Raw genomic sequence first — 25,611 nt, forward strand, 5'->3', positions numbered from 1 at the left:
TCATAAAGAGGGCTAATGAGGAGCTTTGCTTGACATGAATGGGTAGTGTTTGACATGAATGGGTAGTCTGTTTCAGAGCATGGGAAGTCTCTGGGACACGAATCTATCCCTCTAGCATGTTCTGTTTACTGTGATGGCAAGGTTTAGGTCCCTGGAGCATGTGGCTCAGAGGGATTGGGATTTCTTTAAGTGTAGCATGTCCAACAGATCTGGGTTTGACATGGCTTTGTATGTTAGGCAGAGTTCGCCTATGGGTAGACGATAAGCGATGGAGTAGAGCTGGAGTTTTTTTAGATGGCCTGCGTATGGCATATGTTTGAGACTGCTAATCCTCTTAGTGAGGTATTTCTGTGGCCTTTCTAGTTGTTGTAGATGTCTTGAGAGGTACATGCCAAATGGGGCATTGTACTCTATAATGGGTCTGATGAGGGGATGAGCAGAGAGGAACAATGACCTCTTTTTTGGGGAGGTGAACCCCTTTGTGATGAGATGTGCCATGTAGAAGGATTTCCTGACTACTGTGGTGATGTAATTATCAATGGAGAGACTACTGTCCACCTGTGTCCCTAGGTCTCTTATCACACTTTCAGTGTTTAGTAGGCTACCACCTATGTGGTAGTTCATGGGTACAGTGTTTTTCCCCAAAGGGGATGACAGTGCACTTCTTGGCATTGAGCTTGAAGCCACGACTTTGACACCAAGCATCAGTCTCAGTGAGATCCCTTTGTAGAATGTCCACATCATTAGGTGGTTCTATTATGGCATCTAGTTTGCAGTCATCTGTGAAATTCATTAGCCAAAGATCTGCTGTATTAGCCTGGACTTCTGAGAAGTAAATGCCAAACAGGAGAGGACCCATGACTGAGCCCTGTGGTACTCCACTTGTCACTGGTCTGAAGTTGGATCTGGAGTTGGCTACTTTCACTGTGTGGGTTCTGTCAGTGAACCAGTTGGCCACCCATCTTGTGACATAGGGATTTATCAGTCTAGTGAGTTTATCTATATTTCCAAAGTGAGGGATGGTGTCAAAAGCCTTGGTGAGGTCGAGATAGGCTGTGTGCACCTCCTTACCCTCGTCCACAACTCTGGTGACTACTTCAAAGAAATCAATCAGGTTTGGGAGACATGACGTACCTTTTACAAATGCAAACTGAGTGGGGCCCAGAGTTTGGAGGTTACCTATCTCCTTGTTTAAAAGCTCCAAGATGATACATTCCATGGCCTTGCAGACCAAGCTCATCAGGATAATGGGGCAGTAGTTCCCAGGGTCCATGGTGGCGCCCCCTTTGTGAAGTGGGATAACTATTGCTGTGCACCATTCAGTAGGCACAAAGTATGAAGTGAGGCTATGACTGAACATGGTACTTTGATGCGGTGCCAGTTCATTCTGTAGTTCGTGCAGAATGCAGCCCGGGATGTTGTCAGGTCCCATGGATGCTGTCTTCTTGGCTTTGGAGAGTGCAGTCTTTACTTGTGCAGCCGTGATTACAGGGGCTTTGCATTCTTCCAGTATAGTGATGGACCCTTTGGGGGTGAGGGGGGTGAAGTCTGCACTGAACCTATCTGCCAGGATGTTGGCAATATCAGTTGGTTCTGTATACCTAGTGTCAGTGTGCTGTAGCTCAGAGCAGATATGAGTGTCACCATTGAGATTCTTGACATAGCTGTAGAATTCTTTGTGGTTGTCTTTAGAATCAGTGGTGATTTTATTTTGAATTAAGCTTGTCTGTGTTGCTTTTGTCTTTTTTCACATCTTTCTGTCTCTCTATATCTTATCTATTTGTCTGTGTGTGTGTGTGTGTGTGTGTGTGTGTGTGTGTGTGTACACATACACACACACACACACACACACACACACACACACACACACACACACATATATACAGTATATATATATATATATATATATATATATATATATATATATATATATATATATATATATATACATACATACGCATATACATGCTCATGAATTATCAAAAAGCAACATTACTGAAGTAGCTTTGTTCAAACAAAATTATTCAAAAATAAACCCACCCCCCAAAAGAAAAAAATTAAATGAGTAAATGAGTGTTTTACTGTCTATAAGATCACACAATAGTAGGAAAAGGTGAAAAATTCCCCAACCCTAGCATTCAGTGATCTCACAAAGATACTGGTCTCCCACTTAATTTGTTTAAATTGTTTTCTGCCAGTGACTTCATCCATCCCAGAGTAGCAGTAGATGCCGATATATATATATATATATATATATATATATATATATATATATATATATATATATATATACTGTGTGTGCACATATATGTATATATGGGTACACTTCACATAATCGAATTACTGAATTTCAGAGTGGTCGTGAGACCCATAGATTTCAGATTTCAGTAAAATGTAGTATGTGTAAATAAAAAAAAAAAGTTTACTTACCTTACATTGCATACACAGACACAAGGGCAAGGATTCTTATAATGTATGTTTTTTTTTTTTGTGTGTGGTGTTTTTGTGTGGTGCTATCTCCTTTTCCCGCTTTCTCCGTTTTGCTTTGGAGAGGGAGATTTCATTTCCCATTTAGTAGCGATCTTGGAGTTGGTATATTTAAACAGGGGGGGTGTAGGGGTTCTCTTTTAGTTTTTGGTTTTTTTTTTTTTTTTTTTTTTTTTTTTTTTTTCGGTTTTTTCGTTCGAATTTTTCGATTTTTTGTTTTGTTTTCAGTAAGTTAAGTATTTTATATATGTATATATATATATATATATATATATATATATATATATATATATATATAGATATATATTGTCAATGTGCATCACATCTATTGATGAATGTTGATAGCACACTTACATGAGGGAAAAATACCTGAAACTACACTCATCACAAAAAGAAAACAGAGTCTCATCTTGTAATCGGTGAAAAAAAAAATACAACCACAAGTCCACTACCACTTGTTGGGACCCCATGCATATATCTTTAGAAAAAGAAACTTTCAATATTATGACTGCGTTTTAAATGTTCTGACTCTACAAATACCTGTCAACATGCTATACTTCTGGCACGATATAAATATATATATATATATATATATATATATATATATATATATATATATATATATATATATATATATGTACATACTGTGATCTTTCAATTTCAACCCAGTTTAGAGGGAAATTAGCTCACAATTATGTAATGTTTGCTCATGGTCTGATGCTTCACTAATTAGTGGGGGATTCTAATTCTCCATAAGGGATTACGTTATTGATAGAAAGTTTAGCACGGTTGACATTTATACAGCTCAGCAAAGGCATACTTTGACATAGGATAACATATTATGTTCAAGCATATCCTTCACCTGTGGGACAAACTACCACAACATGTCAAGCAGAATAGGACCTGTGCAACATTCAAGGTGTACCTATATAACTGGGTGGCCACCTTCTAATCCTCCTTGGATCTATCTTGTACAGAAAAGAGGTTTAGTACAAACAGGGGAACACACCAGCAGAAAGGAGATAGTTACTAGCAGAGAACTGACAGCAGGTGCAGTATGGATACTGACATGGCCACGCACTCTGAGGTCACCTGTGTATAAGATGCATAGAATGAACCAGGATCTAAAATAATGCATGAACAGTAATAATGCCAGATTAAAAGAAATTGCTTCTAATCTAAAAGAATATTCTCTCACAGTACTGTGTTTTATTGATGAAAATTTAGAGCTTAGGGTGACTGTTAGCACATCAGAAGATAGGCTTGAATATATGTAGCAACAGATAGTGGCCTATCAAAAGACACATCAAGGTGAAAACACAAGAAAGGTGGCAATTGCATTATATTTGCTAAAAGCTATTTGTATTAACAGGGGGTCTTAAAGAAAAGATCCAGACACCTATTGTGCTCCATGAAGGATGTTACAGAATAAGGCACCAAGGCACATTATTATTCAGTTTCAGATGTATGCATTAAAAGACAGAGTCTAGTTTGTAGAATGCAGAGAGAAAGCTAACGTGACAGATCTCAAATCTTTGTGAAGCAAGATTATCCAGTGGCCACCTTTCGTTCTGGCTATGAAGGAGTGCAGAGTGAAGGGAATGTGCTTTAGGTTACTTTATCCTACCAAATGAAAGGTGCTCTTTCTAGGTCATCTACAGGCTTGACCCCATGTATGCAGTAGGGGAGATTCAAGGCAACAAGGAAGAAAGCAGTAGTGGAGTGGCAAGAGTAGCCCTGACACCAGATGAACAAGGAAGCAGGGAGGAGCAGCAGGTACCAGCCCAGGGGACATTGAATTCCAAAAAGCCATTTCACCTACTTAAAAGAGTGGCAGCAGTATATGACAGAGTACATATAATCAATCAGGCAAGCTGGAAATGTAATTGTTATATTGTTCAATAATAAGTATAAAAACATAAGTGGTATCAAACTAAGAGGAATGCTAGTGACTTTTGAATTTTAAATGTAAATAGAATACCTCAGTGGTAGAACTGATGTAGAGGGGATCCTTGTTTCTACAAGACTGTTGTTGATGTGTTTACAGGGTGGCAGAACAATGTAACCAGACAGGGCAGGCCAGACATAGTTAAAATTAGAACTGAATCTAGATGGGTGGAAGTAGAGCAGCTATCCAACCTTCGGTTTGTCATCAGTGATTAAGTGCTCACAAGGGCTCTGGAAATGAAGGGGGAACTAAAATAGGACAGTGTGCCAGGAAGCTCATGAACAGTACATAAAACAATTGTAAGAAGAAAGCCCAAAACGTTAGAAAGAAAAATGAAACTTGTAGAGTTTCAGTTTAATTTGAGATGTTTTCTATTTAGTTTGTATTATTTGATGCGTTTCTATACTGAGCAGTTGTCTTTTCTTCTTACTCAGCTATGTGTGTCCTTCCTTCTGCCATATATCCCCTTTTTTTTACTTTTGGGGAAAAGTTATTGCCTCAGGACTAATTACCTAATTGTTATTGGAAGATGGTGGGCATACCCCCCTGTTGGCAGTGTCAAAGGAAACCTTTACTTGATTGAGACTGGTGTTAAGCATAGACTTAATAGAGTCATGTTTTCATTGCTTGCCTGTTTAGTTTCTTTAACAAGGTAACACTTCCTAAGTAGTACAAATGAAAATTAGGAGGAGCTGAAAAAAACATGTCCCTTGCAAGGGGAGAAGTCTTGCATAAACTTTGTCTCAGAAGTGATGGTGTATCAGAGGTGCTAAAGAGTTATTAAAAAGCGACAAATTTGGGGCATCAAAATAGTAGTATCTGCTTCCTCTTGGGAAGGAAAAATGTGGTATATAAGTTTATGGTTCTTTGGATTTATAGGGTTTTGGTATATACAGGTGGATCTGACCAGAGTAAAATTTAGATTTGACAAGATGGTAAAGATAGAAAGGTTTAATATCAAAAACGTTAGGTGATCAGGTGAGTATTACTTTGAGAGAGTTTCCCTTAGATGAGATGGGTGATTTCACTCAGTGGAATTGGAAAGCAATTTTGGGAGAGTGCTGAGGGACAGAACCAAAACACAGCAATGAAAGGAGTGGAAGTCTTGCAGCACAGAATAAAACATATAAGCAGTTGCAAAGATGGTTGTAAGTTCCCTATTGAAATGTAACTGTCAACCAGTAGTAGGACTCTGCAGGAGACAAAGTTAGGAATGGAGGAACCTTTAAAACACCAAAAAAAGCAATTTAATGTAGTGGCTACTGCCAGTTATCAAGTGGACAGAAGAAGGGAGAGCCACCATTATTGACAGTCTGAAGTAGATGAGATGACAGAGGCTCAGTAGGTGTGTCGTGGCAATAAAAGGCTGCTTTGGAAGACAGACCTTTATAATTACCTCAGTGCATATTACCCCAATGGCTAAAATAACAACTATTAGAATACTTGCAATGTGAATATTAGTATTTGTGAAAGGTGCACATATTATATTGGTGAAGTGGAATATGGTGGAGGGAGAGTGAGAGCTGGACAGATGACCAATAATAGTCAGAAAATCATCTGCTGAGAGTGTTTTCATTAGATATAGCAAAATTGTGGGGGTGGGGATGAATGGTCACTGAAAGGTCCAGGAGAACAAAGGTATGGGTATGCATATTATTCCCCAAAATATAATTCTTGGTCAATACTTTTTGCTCAAAGAACAGCTCTACTTAGAAAGGGATACGAGGATAGGACCCCCATTCTTTTCTGACCATTCAGCCCTGTACATTATGTTCCAAATACATGACAGTAAATTCTTTCTAAACAGAGGCTGTTCTCAACCTGTTTAATGGAATATCCAAAGTTCATGAGCTGTTTGGATGACAGGAAGCAGCAGCTAATAAAAGATGAAGTGGAGGGGAGTGTTAGAGTGGGATGAATGCAAGAAAATAATTAAAACTCTGGTTATGCAAAATGCAAAACAAAAAGAGAAAGACAACAGAAAGCATAAAACAGAATTAGACAGGACAAAAGATTTACAATTAATGAGTAGGGAATTAAATCAAACTAAAACATTTCAATTAAGTGAGGTGAGAATGAAAAAATATAACAGATGAGAGAATATGCTTTCATCATGGTAAATAACAAGGTTATATTCTGCCAATGCCTGAAGGGACTTAGTGGTGAGACTATGGCAGAAGAAGGTAGACAGGGAAATTTTTAAACTAAGAGACCTGTACACAGGTAATATACTATGAAAACAAAAGAAAATATTAGCGAGACTTCGAGATTACTATGTGTGACTATATACTCCTGAGGATCAGGATTCAGGGCTACCCCAGAAGACAGATCACTCTCTAAAGGGCATTAATCTACCAAGTCTAATGAGACAAGTGAGGAATTTAGTTAGACCTATAATGTGAAGGGAGATATTTCAGATGATGAAGTCACAGACTCTGGAAAAGAACCTTGCACAAATGGTATATAGTAGAGCTGTGGAGGTTACCATCTAGTATGTGTAAGATCTGTAAACAGCTAATGAACCAGATGTTGCAAACAACACTTTCGAGTTTCATGCACTGAAACAGTAACAACTGTAATCCAGAAAGAAAGCAAGGACATACTCCATCCATCTTCCTGCAGAGCCTTATCTATTCTTAAAAATGATTATAACAGTTTTATGACAATACCAGCAAAGCAAATAGCTGGTTTGTTCCTGAGTTTGATTCAAGGTGACTGATACAGGTTTGCAGAAGAAAGGGGACAGCTGGAAAATATTGAGGGCAATGACAATCTTGCAACATGCTCAAGTTACTATGCTTGGATGCCAAAAAAGCCTTTGACAGACTCCATTGAGACTTCTTGCAAGGTTTCAACAGGCATGGATTTTTATGAAAAGTTTAGGAGAGTTCTTAAACCAGTATATTTGGGGATCTCAGTACAAGCTAAATTATTACCAACACTATTGAATAGCTTTGCACTTTTTAAAGGTACCCCACAGGGATTCTGTCTTTTCTTACTCTTTGCAAATTATTTAGAGCAATTGGCTATGTGAATTAGGTAATTTAATATATGAGATTATTATCAGGAATGATTAATTAGTTAAAAATCACCTTATTTTCAGGTAACATATCAACACCTCTTTCTCAGTTGCAAGATGACATACCAGATTTTTTCAGAATGCTGACTATTTTGACAGAAATCATGTTACACAGTTAATGCTTCAAAATCTAAAGCCATGGCTGTTAAGTTTGTATCAGGCATGCACCTGAGAGAGGTATTTGTGGAATGACCGATACACAGAAACCTTAAATGCTTTGGGTTTTATTGATAAAAAGTATAGAGGAGACCCTAAATTTCTCAAAAGAAATTATATTAAATAAAATTAGGGGGGAGATAAAGAAATGGAAAGGAATAATCCTGGACCGTGATCAAAGGGTCAAAACCATGCAGTTCTTTATTCTTCCTCTGAGGTCATATGTGGCAGAGGCATTTTGTAAATCTCAAGCTTTTTTTCACACAAGTAATATCAACACATGACAGAATTTCTCTAGGGAAAGAACAAACCTCATGTGGTCTGACAGTAATTCTTCTTTAGTGACAATGTAGTTTTTTGTACTGATCTAAAATTACATTGTGTGGCATTATTATTCAGAGACTTAGACTGCAAATGCCACATTACCATATTGTTTGAAAAGATAGGAAATTAAAGGATAGACTATAACTGCTGACTGGGGAAAATACAGTCTTAGCTAGAGATGCTGTTAACAACAGAAGTTACTTTGTGAGATTGTCAAACAATAGTTTTTTTGAGATTTGAAGGAAACATAAACAAAATTAAGATATAGGTATCAAATGATGATACAGGAGGAGATTTTCTGAAAGCAGCAGGTGCTAGACGGATTTCAAATAGCCCACACATTAGGCTTAAATTATAATGTCCTGGAAGGAACATCATGAGAAATAGATGATTTGGGAAAGATCTGGGACAAGAAACCAGAAACACTGAAAATTATTAAGAGTATGAAAGAGGCCCAGTAATGGGGAAGTGGGTTGATCTCAAAGGCAGATAAGGCGTGTTTGTTTAAAAGAAAGAAAGAAAGCAGGATAGGAGAAAATACTTAAGAATGCAATCTCAATTCAAGGATGATCCCAAACCACATAAAATGTCAACTAACATTAGAAAAGTTTCACTGCTGCTGTTAAACTTGGACTTAAATGTTAGCTTTGTCATTTTTCTATGATCTAATCCTTGATTGGGTTCTGAGACCTATACAATGACTTAGGGGATTGTTTGGTGTTCTTAATTTCTTTTGGATCCCATTGACCTGGTTTCTAACATCAGAAAAGTTAAGATTTTTACATGGAAATATTTTCTGCAGCAGTTAAGTTGGGAAGATTCTTTTCCATGGGTGAGCATTGAGTTTCAGATATGTGATACAGTGTGAGGTGGTTGGTTGCATATTTTCTGGGTTTTCCAGGTTTAACTAGGTATATGGGGAAGCTACAACAAATGTTAGAGACAGACTTGCAGGATTATCTTGAGCATAGTCACAAATTATACTCTATAGGCCCTTGCTAGAACTATGATCATGTGAACCATGCTCAGTAGCCTAGTTAGTGTGATAGCAAATGCTAATAGCAACCCTAATGGTGGAAGAAGAAAATATTTTTAATATAAAACAGACAAAACTATAAATGAATGTAATCCATTGCCAAAATATTTCTACAGACTTACTATGGGATGAAAATACCTATAAGAGCTGGGTACAACTAGAAATATTTAGGGGGTAAGAGCAAGGGGGCAGATAAATTTCAGAGTGTCTGGTCTGTGACCAAAAGAAAACCATTGGTAGTAATATCACAGAGGGTGTAGCTAGGGGCTCGTTTAGGTAATTTGGGTATAACACTACTGATTAGGGAGGTGATAGTTTTTATCTGAACTGGAGGCTTTTGTAGCTGGGTATCTGTGGCACTAATTAATGAACTAACTCACTCACTTGTTCTATTATGAGTTGCATCTGATTCACAAATTGACTTCACAGACAGCCACAGCTACCTGCAGAGTTTGCAGTTCAAAGGGAAAAACAGAAGTAGATAGCCAGGTCTTTCTTTTGTATCACAGAGACATACAATCACACCTATAGTATTTGTAATGTGGGAGGATACCAGAGCATCCAGAGAAAACCTATGCGAAGGCAGGTAAGATATGCAGACTGCACATAGAAGGGGGTCTATATCACATTATTGAAATTCCAAAGCACCATAAGCTCGACCTTGGAATCTTGAAATGTGATATACTCGGATGCTCAGAACAGCGAATTTATTTCCTTTGGAAAAAATTTGCTGTTCCAAGAATACACACACACAGCACAAGCACACCAAAATACATAATCCACACATACACATTTCACAGAACCCTACACTAAACCGTACATACACTACTAGCTATCCACTTACATTAACCCAACCCTAACCCTAAGGTCCCTAACTAACGCACACTCACCTTACCTGCTCCCTAACCCTAAGGTCCCTAGCTAACGCACACTCACCTTACCCGCTCCCTAACCCTAAGGTTCCTAACTATCATACACTCACCTTACCTGCTCCCTAACCCTAACTTCCCTAACTATTGCACACTTACCTTACACGCTCCCTAACCCTAAGGTCCCTAACTATTGCACACTCACCTTACCCGCTCTCTATCTCTAAGGTCCCTAACTATCACACACTCACCTTACCTCTGTCTGTCACCTTCGCATCACAGTCGAGGAAATAGCAAGGCCGCAGAAACGGCCCACCGAATACTTTCCCCTAGGAAAATATTCGGTGTTCTGCAGCTTCGCTATTTCAAGCGTTTGCTGAATAGGGGTTGATATTATAACATTCAGCGTTTTAAGACTTCGATGTTATAATATAGACCCCATAGAAGGTACCCAGTTGAGAATTGAACCAGTGAACCTCTTTCTCCGAGGTGACAACACTACCTATTGCTCCACTGTGCCACCAAAATACATAACTAAACATTTATTTTTTTGGTTTTATCACTAAGCTGTGAAATCTTATATGGTTCATTGGTTGTTTGTTGATTCTTGGGCTTAATTATTTTTTCTGATATAACATGAATCACATGATCCCATGTTATTTAAAAAGAATAATGAAAATAAATGTTAAAAAATGACCTTAAGTACATTTATATCATGAGCTATACTTTTCAATATATATTTAAATGCATTCATAAATGTTCAACACATTCCTGTGGCTTTTATTGGTAACACAGACAAATAAATATTGTTATGCTTATATTATAAAAATGTCTTTTACTTATGAAACCTTTTCCACTAGTGTTAATAGACAAACTTACTTCATTCTTGTATAGTTCTATGCCAGATTATTAACACAGAAACAACACAATCTGTCTCTGGATTTGTTTAGACTCCTGCAACACAGTACAAACCATGAACTGCCTTTAGCATAATTCAGTCTTTTGCTTTTTCCTGAAAATTCTGTCTGGTTACCTCAATCTGATTTGTGGTCTGCCTTTCACACCCCTCTTTCAAACCACTAAAAAAACACCTGCTGTATTTTTTTTTCTGGCCTATGAGGCCAACCCTATCTAGTCTTTGCTAAAGGCCCTCACATGATGCTTTCTCCCTCACTCTTGTGACAGGTGTCCTTTTTCAAAGAGGGAAGGGCATGATACAAGGGAACACCCCTCTTCTTCTACAATGGACAACTCCTTGAGCTCTATGGACTACTTCATCATATGACACTTCTGGATAACACCTTGGGCTCCTATGGGTCATTCTGCAACATAATACTTTGCCTCACCTGAGTCAGTGTACCACATGACTCCAACTAAGTCAGGGTTTAGGGTGTGTGCAACTCCACTGGCAAACCCTCTTCCAGCATAGCTGCCAACTTTTTTCATGGCAACAAGATACCATCCAACCATCTATTTTATGGACACATGCAGATATTCCAAGACCTGATAGCCTTGAATATATGGATCTGGCATCCTCTTAGAGGCTGTTGATTCAGTTCATCATTGGTATGTCTGTCAGTTGTTCGGTTTTAAAATATCACAAAGTGAAATCTCCTTGATTTCTGAGTTATTCTATTCCAGATTATAAGCTTCCAAATGTTGTCCATATTTACCAAAAATTTCACCAGACTTTATTCATCACTGGAACAGTTCATACCATCAGCAAACACCTTTCCTGCAGTAGATTTCATGGTATTGTCATGGGACATCTGTTGTATTATCTTACATAGAGTTCTGCACATTTTATTTCAGTTCATCCATGCCTTGAGACAACTTTTCTATCTGCCTATATCTTCTCATTCTCAGGACTCTAAGCCTCTGTATTATTCATATTTTTCCAAAGTTGAATGCCGCTGGCAGCACCTTTATGCCTTTTACAATTTGGAGCAGTATTTTCTCCTTTCTGTGGTGCCTTTAAGATTTCTGATTCTGGTTTTGGCATTAGTATTGTTGCTTTTCTGTTTCAGTTTGCATTAGTATTGTTGCTTTTCTGTTTCAGTTTGCATTAGTATTGTAACTTCTTTCAGCTTTGCAACCTGGTGTTTTTTGAATTCTACAAGCCCCCTTATTAGTCTTGTTAGATTATTTTTCTGCTCATTTACAGCCCATTTATAAACATCAAACTATGAGCAACAGGTTATTTATTTCATTTAATTATTTCCATCATTTTTGTATCATAGTGTGCAGCTAAATTTATTTGTTATTGTGTTGCTCAATTTGCACAAATAGTTTTGTTTATTGTAGTCCACTCCATCGGACTTTTCACATTGTTTCATTCTTTGTAGCTAACTTTAAAAGTTGTTGAATTTTACAATCCATCTCTGTCATCATAAGTTATTTCATTTTTTTAAAGACTTGTTTCATTTTCTATATGGTTGCTTTTTTCATGTGTATTGTTACCTTTTTACTTTTGATTTGAATTAGAGGACATTCCTATAACTATAACTATATTTTCAAACAGATCTTATCAATAAGCCCTTGTTTAAACCTGTATTGCCCCACTATTTCCCAAGGGCTAAAGTTTGAATCTCACATTGAATAATATGACCTTCTGACAACTCATTTTAGTCCTAGAATGTTTCATTCAGTCATTTCACTCCTGTAGTGGAATGCATTTTCATGCCAGAAATGTCTGCCATAGAGAGCCTTACATTCATAGACTGTGTACCAGGATCTCTAGTCACAGCATGCACTTGCCCCACTGACTGCAACTCATAACTTATTTCAGCCAGTTTCTATTAATCTGAAAATTTCTTGAATCTTATATTCACATAGCTCCATTATCTTGTTTAAAATATTATTTTGTTCAGAAATCTTAACATTTTGACTCAAGACGCCATTTTGTACTAATTATCTTCTAACGTTAGAGGTCAGTTTTGTTTATCGGTCCTCTCTTTTAATGTCCAAACCTGTTTCAGTGTATTTGTGTTAATGCTTTGTAAGAAAGCAGCCACTTCTTCTTGTATACTGCTTTTTTATATTATCCTAAGCTGTTCAGCAAACATAGCCAACCATTATTCAGGATAACCATTTGCTTATGTATATTTTTACCACTTCATTCCAAGTCAGAGATTCTTTTGGGCCGGGTATCCACCTCATTGTTAGAATCCCCCTTCATATAATCGAGATCAACTATTAATCTATTGTAGCCTTCTTGCAAACCAAACATCCTACTCTCTTTTTTTGACATTTCACTTTTGTGTTGGTTGCTATCTTTACTAGCTTTTCTTTATCTTCTGAGATCACTTGTTCCACTTTATTCATCTCCTTTTCATGATCTGCAACAGCACCTTTTTTCAGCTGCTTCAACCCTTCACCAAACATAACTATAGCATTTTCTATGTCCTTTTGCTTGTTCATGTCATGTCAGTCAACATCTGAATCAAGACACTGTCTGTGTCTCCTAAAATCCTTAGAGCTAACATCAACACCTTCCGATAAGGCTTTTACTTCATTTTGCACAACTGTAATAACATAGCAAGGGGTTCTACATCTCTCTAGTATTTTACAATTAGAAATTGCAACTGTTGAAAATTGTCTGGGCTCTGGTGAAATTACAGATTGGTGACTGTTTTATATCATGGGTGGTCTATAACACCCTTTGCTCAGTTTGCCTTAATTTAATGTCTTTGTTCAGTTTGTCCTAATTTAATGTAGGTAAAGCCAAAAGATCACTGAGAAAATTAATTTATGAGCATAAATATGATATTCAAAATAAAATATTGATAATGCACTTTTTAAACATATGTTGAGTTGCAAAGGGTTTAAAGATTTAAAGTTTGGTATCCTTGATAAACTTGAAATTGACCTACAGGGAAGACAATGAGAAACTAGGTTGGAATATAAGGAGCTGTTCTGGCAAATTTAGTTTGAATGCTATTTCATTACCTGGACTTAATGAACACCTTTCCATTAAGCCAGTTTTAAAATTATGGGCAGATAGGTCATGAAAGAATGATGTACTTGTATTTACAAAGACATTTATGTTGTACAAGTTGTATGAAACTTTGTTGTGTCTCACTATATATTTTAAATCGGTTTTACACACACACACACGCACACACACACACACACACACACACACACACACACACACACACACACACACACACACACACACACACACACACACACACACACACACACACACATGTTTAGGGTGATATTTGTAATCTGCTTTTATAAGTGTATGCACTTTGCCAGTTAAATGCCTAAGTAGATATAAGATGTGGAGGAGGTTGCCATGGTATTAACATTGCATTTAATTGAATGCACTTTTAAAATTAGTGATAGTTCAAGTGTAGATGTTTTAATTCATCAGTAATTATCCCCAGGATTTAATAAAATCTGTGCTGGCTCTGTGTACAGCCTACATGGAATGTATCCATGTACACGGCCACCATTCCCCCTCGGCAGTGCACCATACGTATTAATGATAGTGTGACAAGGGACAGCATAGGAACAAAGTTATTGAATTAGTGTACGGAGAAGTGTAGAGGCTACCTTGGTAGTGGATAGGCTGTACTGCTCCATGCTACTGTTGAAACACTGTGAATTGGGTCAAATGTGCAATATTTTATTTGAATTCTTTTGGGGGTTTTTTTTCATTTTTTGCATGGCTGTGGGGCGCAGTGTAGAGCGGAGCAATGCCAAACTGTGCTCACATATAGAGAGCTGGCACCTGCCAGACATCTAACATTTGAAACCGGATGTCATTAATTATCATAATTACGTATTTTTGTTATTTGAAATATTTTTGTATGTTTTCTGTTTTATTTTTTTAATTGCTGTTTGTGCAGTGAGGCGCAGAGTGGACCAGAGCAGAGCAGAGCTCATACATGCATAGCTGACAGTTGCTAGACATCTAAAACTAGAAACTGGATGTAATTAATTATTTATGTCTGCGTCTATTTACTCGTGTTGCACTGTTTATCAATGCTAACAGGTAGCCCAGTAGTATATGTAAAGGTAGACTAGTTTTTATAATATCCAAGTAGCTAAATGGGTAGAGATACACCCTAATGTTTAGTAGACCCTGGGTTCATGTCAGTAACAATGATAAGATGTCTATAATTTAATTTATTATATATGTTTAATTTTAAAAACTAATTTGTGAAATATGTCACTGATGTGATGAGCTTAGCACTGCTAAAACATGCTAATGGCTACTTTTGTTTGCATGGTGCTAAGCTGAGCTAAACTCCTGTTGTGTGAGTTTTCACACGGCTTAGCTGTGCTTAGCTGGTTTGCACCCTGCTAAGCAACACAGCATTTTTTGAATATTGCTCATTAACATGTAAGGGTGGGAAAACAGTCCATATTAGGCAAAACTGGTGGGAATTCTGCAGCAGTCTTTGGAGTCTGATCAACTAGTGATATGGCAGGCAGTGCTGGTGAAGTTGCATGCTTTTGGGTGCAGAGATGGGGTGTTCATGAGTCCAGGGCTCCTAGTAAAAAATCATGAACCCAAGCAGCTGCAGGGCAGTTTCCAGGGCTCAGAGTATAAGGCAGAGGCCTGGGACCAGTTAGCCAGAGAACTCACCAGTGTTACTGGTATCCCTTGCACAGGTGAGCAGTGTCATCACAATTATGATGACCTGAAGAGGTAAAATAGGGGAACCTTGGACACCTGGATCCAAGAAGCTAGAGCTGGGAATGTCCAACAAATATGTAAGTATGTTTTCCTCTGTTTTACCAATATGCAAGCTGAATGTCTATAAAACTGAATAGTGTGCTTCTGTCCCAACAGCTGAAGCTGAGAGGGCTCAAAATGTAGCATCCCATGCTGAGCGCCTGGCCAGGTTGCACCATTAGTGTGTTATGCACGGATTTATTATGCTAACTGTAGTGCAATAAGCAAGAAAGAGTAAAGCATTTACTGCAATAAAGTATACACCATGAAAACTGTAATGCAATAAATGAACAAGTAGAACTGTAGTGCATTAAATGGACAAGTAGAGCTGTAGTGCAATAAATGGACAATAACAACTGTACTGAAACAACCAATAAACAATAGCAATAACAGCAAGCAAAATGCTGTGCAGCAGGATTGTGTTTTCATAGCCATTGCAGTAGAGCTGTATGCATTACTTGTCTATGGTAAGGTTGCTGCAGTCAAGTGTAACACTATAATAGCTGTAGAATTCAAAGGTAATGTCCTGCAAACTGTATTGTTTAACTCATAGTATGGTCCAAGGCTGTCTTCAGGCCAATATTGGTCATATAATGCTCTCTGTTCATCCTACTTTAGGTAATAAAGGTATATGGCAGAGGTAGCTCAGTCTATGGGCAGATATTGTGTGGAAATCACAGACATTTATCAGAAGTACCAATAAAGTTTTAAGCAGCATTGCTAATTCCTACAGAAATCTGTTTTAATAAATGCATTTTGGCCATATTCCATGCATATGCATTCCACTGTCACTGCAGTCTGGTATAGCACTCCAATAGTTCTGTAATTCAAAAGGAATTCAGTCACATAATGCTGTCTTTTTCTCCCACTCCAGGAACAAAAGGTATATGGGGGAGGTAGTCCATGTTATGAACAGATATGATTGTGGTTACATTTCACAGAGACTTATCAGCAATGCTAATAAAGTATTAAGCAGCATAGTTGATTTTGAAAGAAATTTGTTTCAATAAATGAAGTATGGCTGTATGCCCTACATGTGTGCTCTATTGACACTGCAGTCAAGTATAGCACTGTGATAGTTCTAGAATGCAAAAATGAATTCAGTCACACAATGCTCTCTTTTTCTCCCACTACAGGAACAAATGGTATATAGTGTATGGTTGAGGTAGCCCATATTATGACCAGATATGATTGTGCTAACATTTCACAGTTATCAGAAATACCAATAAAGTTTTTTTTTTTTTTTTTTGCAGATGTCCCCTGTAGTCATAGCTATTGTGTTCTATTACCATGCTTGCCAACTATGGCATGATGGATGTCTAGATTATTTACTGTACACAAATATGCCTCTCAAGTGTCACAATTTCACATAATGTAAGTAAAAATGCCTAATCCATCTGCCACAGGATTGCCAAAAATAATATTACCTGGAATGCAATGTGTTACCAAATCTGCTTAAAGAGCACCATGGTAGTTATAGAAGTCCACATTATATAAAAGTGTTCTGTGTAGTAGTGTACCCACATTTGTTATTGTTTGGCCCATACTGACCCATGCTAACAGCTTGAGAGGTATGTACATGGTACATCATCTATAGGAGAATTGTAGTCATTGTACTCAGTACTGACACTACATGCCTGTAGAGTATTTAGTATCAGTGTTCTCAGGGATATAGTCTGCATTGTCAGTAATGGATTGTTTTTCTCTCACTCTCCCCACCCCTTATCTTCATTTATTTATTATTGTTATTTATTATTATGATTTAATATTAGCACATGTTGTTAAACTAACTATATTTTTGCAAAATGTGATGTAATATTGTTAAGTCTTATTATGATTCACTATTAACATACTTTGTTAAACTAATTATTTTGTTGCCCTTACAATTTACTTCTTACTGGCATGCTGTTACCATACTGACTGTTATGCTATTTACTGTTGTGCTACACATGCTATACATTAATATGTATTTGGATTAATTGAAATGAGGTTCCATTCTGTTAATACTAGCAATGGTTTTGTTATTACTAATCTTAACTTACTGCTATGCCTCATTCACCACAGCACATCAAGGTAGGCCGGTTGTGACTGACCCCCTACCTTGCCTCAACCAGCCATGGCAACAGGTCCCAGCACGTCTGGAACCCAGAGCAGTGTTGCCCCCTCTACTGTCTCTGCACTACCTGCAGCATCAAGTAGTACTGCCCCATAGGACGGGGCCCGGCCTACCTCTGGGAGCAGTGGTGGAGGGGTGTTGTCACCCAGGATGAGCTGCCAGTCTTGTTGTGCAGAATAGTCTACAGTGGGATTGACCACTGCCTGCGCCAGATTGAAGGCATGCTGGCTGACCTGGTGGGGTAGCCTCATCCAAGTGCCCAGCTTCCAGCACTGCAACCCTCAGGGTAGTGAAGGACTAGTGCTGACAGTCCCATGGGTGGGGATGTGAGTCATGCTACTGCCATCTGGAGGCACATGGGACTTGAATTCCCTAACACCCTCTCTATACAAGGTGCTCACCCCCATCATGTGTCACACACTACCCCTATCTGCTGTCTTTTCTGTCTTGCCTGTCTGCAAATGCATCCTCACTTACCCAACTTACCTCCCCCACATGTACCTATGTCCCTTCCCCAACATTCAACTCTCACCTTAAAAAAAATGGGCACCTGTCCAAAGAAAAAATATTGTCCCATACATAGCTCTCCATTTCACACGTGTCCCCTGGACACATGTAATTTGTTCCAGTTGGCTTGGCAAGGTACTTATGTTGTCCTCACCCCTCTTTCTGGGGTTGAGAGTTCAAAGTCATGTATAAATTCTGTCAAAGTGCACAGTTGTTGCTATACAATAAATAGATAGCTATGGTTCTTTCCTACATCCTTCCTGTACATTCCTACCTTCCTTTCACTATGTTTTTCTCCTTGATTTCAACCCATTTCACCACTTTCTTATCTTCCCATTTTTATTTTTGTTATATATTTTAGCACGTTGCTGCGCACCGCATCATGCAGCTTCACTAAACTCAACTAAATAGAGCTATATTGACTATGTGTGTTTTTAAACTTGTAATACACACTTACAAAATAAACACCTGTTCCATATTTCAAACCCAAGACCATCGCATCTGCAGACCACTGCATTAACCTGCTACACCTCACAACTCTCAATTAAAACAGATGGCTTAAAGAAAACATAGTAATTGCCAGTTACAGTCATTAAACATGTTTCAGGGGAGCTGAGTACAGTGCCACATTGCACAAACTTGATTAAAATGTAATTAAATTAAAAAGATTAAAAATGGGAGTGTACCTTGGACTCTGGTGCAATAGTACACCACTAAAAAGCCAAAGACATAATAATGGATTTATGTGAAGCTTGTAATAGCAGGTGAATGTGCCCTTCAGCAGCAACATGTAGAAAGACACCTGCTAAGGCATTAATGGCAAAATACATGTTCAAATGGGACCCCGGTGCACACATACATCCATATTAAGCCATGCACATATTGATGTATGTAGAAAATGTATGTCACAGCCTGTATGTGTGCACATGTATCTTGCAAATACACCTGCTGCAGCAGTGACTCAGTATCACAGTCTGTTAATTGCCTTGCAAATGGTGCATTTTGCCACACACAGTCCTGGGTTGAAATCCAGTGGTGTGTAGACATGAACTTACAGTATTGTGAAGACAGCAATTAATGACTGAGTCATGTAGTCTTTATTGACACAATGCATTTCAAATGTGTTTGCTTTTCATTGATGGAGGTCACAGGCCTGCAGGTAGGAACACACTTCACATATCCATAAAGCAAAACTATATGTGCTTAAAGTATCACGGCATGCATTAATATGCATTCACACAGAATGTCAGTGCAGGTACTTCAAATGAGAGCCACTAATAGAGTGCACCAGACAATCCTTCAAAGTCACTGTGCAGATTATCACAGCTGCACAGCTAACATACATATTGGAAGTCCCTGCTTGTAACAATGCCTGCCTTCATACATACTGCAAATTACTACCAAGACTGCAAAACATGGCCTGGCAGTTGTCCAAATGGTGGAAACATTCTTATATTTATACCCCATCTTACCCAAGGACACACCAAAAATGTTGCCTAGTACTCTAATAGTGGTACCAGTGCCTAACATACTTACCTTAAACACATGCCTTATTTGTAGTGGAAAGGGTAGTCTTACTCTAGCTCTGCCACTACAACAAGGCTGACACAGCTGCCACAGTTACTGCTACAGCTTGTAGTCCTCCAAAGTGTTCACACTCTCTTCTTATGTCTATTACCAGCAGCAGCAGTTGCAGCCTGTAGCATACACATCTCTATGGTAAGATTTCTTTCACAGACCTTCCCTCTGCAAAAATGTAGAGTCCCCACCCCAGTAATGTCAAGCACAACATAGCAGAAAGGGGCCCTAATCTACATGAAGGCCTTATATAATATACAGTGGTTGCATGCGATTAGCTGATGATAGTGCAAATCAGCTGTGTTAGTTGCAATTAGCATTTCAGACCCACAGATTGGTTTAGAGGCAATATTATACTGATGAGAAGCATGTTTAAAAAGCAAGCAGCTGGCTATGAGGAACTAGTGTGTATGAGACTTTCCTCACACAGAGCATGCCTTTGTGAAAACTTTACTATCACTACATATCAACAGAGGAGTACTGCACTCCATCAGGTATGTAACTGATTTTGTGTACAACAGGATACAGATGGGTGAATAGACATATGGAGAATAGGGAATACAGCATTAAGCCTGTCGTAGACCTGTGATAAATGACATGTCATTAATCTCCTGCTGTCTTACACCAACACAGGATGTACTATACATCAAGAGTGTATTGTCTCTTGTCATTGTGGCACACTGATCTTGCTGGACTGTCCCTTTATCGTGGTTGCAATAGCACACTGCTAATTTTGTGGCACTGTTCCTGTGACATATTATCAAGGAGTTGCCCATAGGTGACACATCACAGTAGACCCATGTGTTGAGAGTATGATCATACAGCAGTATCTATCATGGCACACACAGGAATACCTGACTATTGTTACTTTCTCAGTTGTATCCACACACTTAATATGTTTGAACACTGTGGACTATGACATGTGTGAGCAAGTAGTGGATAGTGCCAGCCATGTTGTCCTTGCTGTATCTCTACACAGTGTACTTCCACGTATATGATCCTGTAATGTGTTCATCTTTTGTTGTATTTCAGGTATCATGTATTGTTGATGCCACACACCTTTCTCTGATGTGGAAAATGAAATTATACTGGAAGAACTAAGGCAACATCATCACATCCTACTGTCCAGGGGGAGGTAAAACAGGGAACTATAGCATGCATTGTGGGCAGACCTTGTCCATGATGTGAATGGCATGGGTCATTAGGGCAGGACATATGAGCAGGTTTGACACTGTGCAAAGGACATTATCAGTGCTGTACAATGAAGGGCAGCAGATATAGCCATGGATCATGCCATCATGAGTAGATGGCCTGCAGTGAAACAACCACTCATGGCCACTGAGGAATTCCTGGCAATATAAGCACACACAACAGCTCCCAGGCATCCATCCCAGGATACATTGTGGAGGTGGATGCCACAGTTTCCACAGCAGAGGAACATGCAGATAGGCTTACTGTGATCAGCACTGTAATACTGTAGCAGTCAGTGCATCAGGCTGTACATACTTTTACATCTGTGTCAGGTCTTAGCTCTTTGGGGGGGTTTACCTCAGTTGTACTCTCATAATCATAAAGTGACCAATGCAACACGTAACACAGTAGGTACTGTAACTGTGAGATATATGGATGTATTACCTTGTTGTGCTGCAACATGTGTTGGTACTGACATTACCCCACCATACTCTTTTCTCAGGTCCATCAGGTATTGGCCAAGGCCATGGTCCTGCTCCTGGTAAGCATGACACTGTTTTGTTAAGGAACATTTATATTCTATTAAAGTTAAGGGCCAGACTAATGCCTTATTTAAACATAATGTCATGTGTAAACAGGGTAGAATGTTTTTATTTTCCATTCTGGAACAGGTACATAAAGATCTTAGAGGGGTAATCACAGGAATGTAGCTAAACAAAATGAAACACTTTGGCAGTGACAGTTAAGAAAAGATAAGCCTCCTGGTTTAAATAAGGCATTTACTCTAAAATGCCTTTTAAAACACTAAAGGTTTAATAGACATTAAATTAGGCAGTGATGTATATTTCAATATATTTGTTAAGATAGGTGTACTGAGTTTTTATGTGTTGTTTTATAAAGTATAGTGTCATAGTGTTTAATTAAAAGGTAAAGTGTACTGGTCATGTTAAGCGCAGGTATTCATGTACCAATTTTTTCTTTCTTATCATAGATGATGGGGGGCGGTCTCTGTCCCCTACACAAGCTGATGTCAATGTCTCTTCAGACTCTAATGATGATGGTGGCCACAGTGAGGCACAGGTGAGAGTGTTGGAGGCTGAATCTGTCTCAGAGGTAGACATCCTTCTTCTGCCTCCATTGTCACTGCACACAGTCAGTATCCCCCACATACCCAGTCCCTGGAGGCCACAGATATTGGACAATCAGTAGGTGGGGGCATTGAACAGGAAAGTGTGGCTACTATGATTCCAGTGAGTTTAGATACTGGCCATAGCCAGAGAGCTGGTGAGGTCCCACACAGGTGGATTGACAGGGATGCTTGTAGGAGGCTTGATGTCCATCCAACACCTGTTGCAGGCATCACATCACAGGTCACTAGGTGAATGCCTCAGGCCATAATGGAGGCATGGGCATGTTCTAAATGGAACATCAAATGTATGCTTAGGGTTATGGATGCAGCACATTCTGACATCAGTGACTGCCACCACCACATTGGGGACACCCTGGATTGGTTGACTGATTCAGTGGACGGAAGGTGGGCTGAGACAGTGTATGTCTTGGACCACACATTGTCTGTGTTGGAACATGTGATTGGAGTTGAGTGTTGGACTCATGGATATAGGTCAGCAGCCCCATCTGCTGAGAGTCCACATGGCCATGCACAATCACGATCCTGTAATGGCAGTATATCCAGCACTAGAGAGGGGAGTGTGCTGTCCACACCACAATGTGGCAGGCCATGGGCTCATGGCGCAAGGTGTTCACATGGGAGGCATGGTCCCAGCAGACAGCAGTCACTGTCAGATACTAGCACCACTTCTGACCTTGGGCATGGAGGTGCCAGTGCAACTCCTGGCTGAGCCAGTTCTCGTGTTTGGGGCTGGAGATGGTGAACTGTGAACTCTACCATGTATGGTCGAAAGCTGTTCGACATACACATATGTATGGCTAGCACTGAGCTTGACTGTGTACACTCACACACTCACATACCACTGTCAAATGCAGGTCACCTACAGAAACACACAGCAACTTTCCATGGTCCATCTTACCTGCTTCCCTTCCTGACTCACACACATGCTATCAACCGTTTGGGTCAGCCTAGGCCTCCTACACCCCCACACAACACCCTGTGCAAGGGATGATACCTTTGCCACATCCCCGTCATCTTCACCATCGATGCAGGGAAATGAAGCTATGTGTCTGATGCACAGGGTGACTATATTAGTTAAAAAGTACTTGTGTAATGCAGTGTTGTTTTGCCATGCACTTGTAGTGGTTAACAACAAGATACTGTATGCTGGCATTGGTCATGAGTACACCACATATTTTGTGTACCTTATGTTGTATGATGGTGTAATGGCTGTATAGTTACATGATGACAGGTGTGTCATAAACCTGTTTATGTTTCTGTTTTGGGAATATGTTGGGGTAACCTATGGACACACAACAGCAATAAAGCAGCACAGGATGGCATGTCAGCACAGCAGAAATATGTCTTCAACAAGGTACAGCACTATAAATGCATGGCTCCATATGTTCATATGTGTATAACAGGCTAAGAAGGACAATTCAGTGCACTTGTGCATCCCTAATCTGTGAACAGGTCTGCTACTCTTGGAATGTGTCATCAGGGTCTTGGGAACCCAAGCAACTACAAGCTGTGGTGATGGAGATGACCCATCTACAAATATCATGTGTCCAGTACAGACAGTTGCCAGACACCCATTATGATTGTCGTGTCGTGTCCTGCATTCCATTTTGTAACCTGCCCATGCTGTATCACAGCAGATGTGTGCTTCACATGCATGGGGGGCCTGTTTCATGTACAGTGTACTGTCTGTATTACATACCTGTCTCTCCAGCATGTACTATGTATACAACAGTGATGTTGTAGACATGTAGAACAGGTGAGACATGTGTTAGTTCTGTCATGTATAGTACACAGTGGGATCTGACACCTCTCTGTATGGAGCCAGACACATCCCCTCCAAAGCATTTAGGAGACAGACTACGCATGTACAGTCATGACATGGACTCCATAGGACAAGTTATCTGTGCTGTGTATTGGTGTACCATTGAATCTGTGTGGCTGCTACAGTTGTACAATATGCCTGTGCAGTGACATAGCAAGGGTGCCATTGCACACAGTGATAACTGTGATAACTGCCATATTCAGTATAGGAGTGACAGACTGGGATTTACATCCCAAAGCTGTCGGTGTAGGCTGTACACCAGTGAATGCATCCCCACATCTTACCGACCAGTGAGAGTCAAAGGCTACATTACTCTCTGTGTCCATAACTCTATGTGTAATGGCTCAATTGTGTGTTGTGTGCAGACACTACAATACTTTGCAGGGGTGGATTATGTCCCACAGGATAGTATTGTCCATTCATTTGCAGTTAGTCTTTGTAATAGATTCATAGGTTCATACTAGGCTATCTGCCCTAGGGCATTTATAAGCCTAGCAGAGTGTGTTTGGCTTTTGCCACCCATTTTAAATTAATTTTGCTATGCCCTTTTTCGAGGTTAGTATACTGTGCCTCTGTCTAACAGTGACACAGAAGTGATACCCGGGATAAACCTACAATCTCCCATCCACTCATCAAGATTCCTCTTGAAGAGAGTCAATGAGGGACTCTGCCTAACCTGGACTGGGATTTTATTCCAGAGTGAAGGGAGCCTCTGGGTTATGAATCTGTCCCTCCAGCATGTCCTATTTATTTCAGTGCTGAGGTTCAAGTCTCTTGAGCACGTAGCTTGATGGGATTTGGATTTTCTGAGGTGCAGCATGTCCATTAATTCCGGGTTGGACATGGCTTTATACGTCAGGCACAGATCGCCTCTGAACAGGTGGTATGCCACTGAGTAGAGCTGGAGTTTCTTTAACCAAGCAGCATATGGCATCTGTTTGAGCCCTTTGATCCTCTTGGTGAGGTACTTTTGGGGTCTTTCCAGTTGCTGCAGTTGTCTGGTAAGGTACATCCCAAAAGGGGAATTGTACTCAATTATGGGCCTGATGAGGGATGAGTAAAGAGGCACGATGACCTCCCCTGATCTAGATGTGAATCCTTTCATGATTAGGTGGGCTATATAAAATGTTTTTCTAACCACTTTGGCCACGTGGTTGTCAAATGAGAGATTGCTATCAACTTGGGTCCCCAGGTCCATAATTACTTCTTTTGTACTTAATGGATTACCACCTATGTGGTAATTTGTGGGCACTTTGTTTTTGCCAAAGGGGACGACTATACACTTTTTGGCGTTTAGCTTGAGGCCATGGCTCTGGCACCAGTTGTCTGTTTCTATGAGGCCCTTTTGGAGGATGCTTGTGTCGGTTGGAGAGTCGATTATGGCACCCAGTTTGCAGTCATCTGTGAACTTGATCAGCCACAGTCCTTCTGTGTTGGTCTGTACCTCTGAGAAATATATACCGAACAAGAGAGGTCCCAGGACTGAGCCTTGTGGGACACCACTTTTAACTGGTTTGGAGTCTGACATGGCTCCAGCAATTCTAACCATGTGGGTTCTGTCCTTGAGCCAGTTTGCAACCCATCTAGTGACATAGGGGTTTATATTTAAGCTGGTGAGCTTATCTATAATACCCGAGTGGGGTATTGTATCGAAGG

The sequence above is a fragment of the Protopterus annectens genome, chromosome 8.part0, assembly GCF_019279795.1.
Source record: "Protopterus annectens isolate FY-2018-M chromosome 8.part0, PAN1.0, whole genome shotgun sequence".
In the NCBI taxonomy this organism is placed as follows: domain Eukaryota; kingdom Metazoa; phylum Chordata; order Ceratodontiformes; family Protopteridae; genus Protopterus; species Protopterus annectens.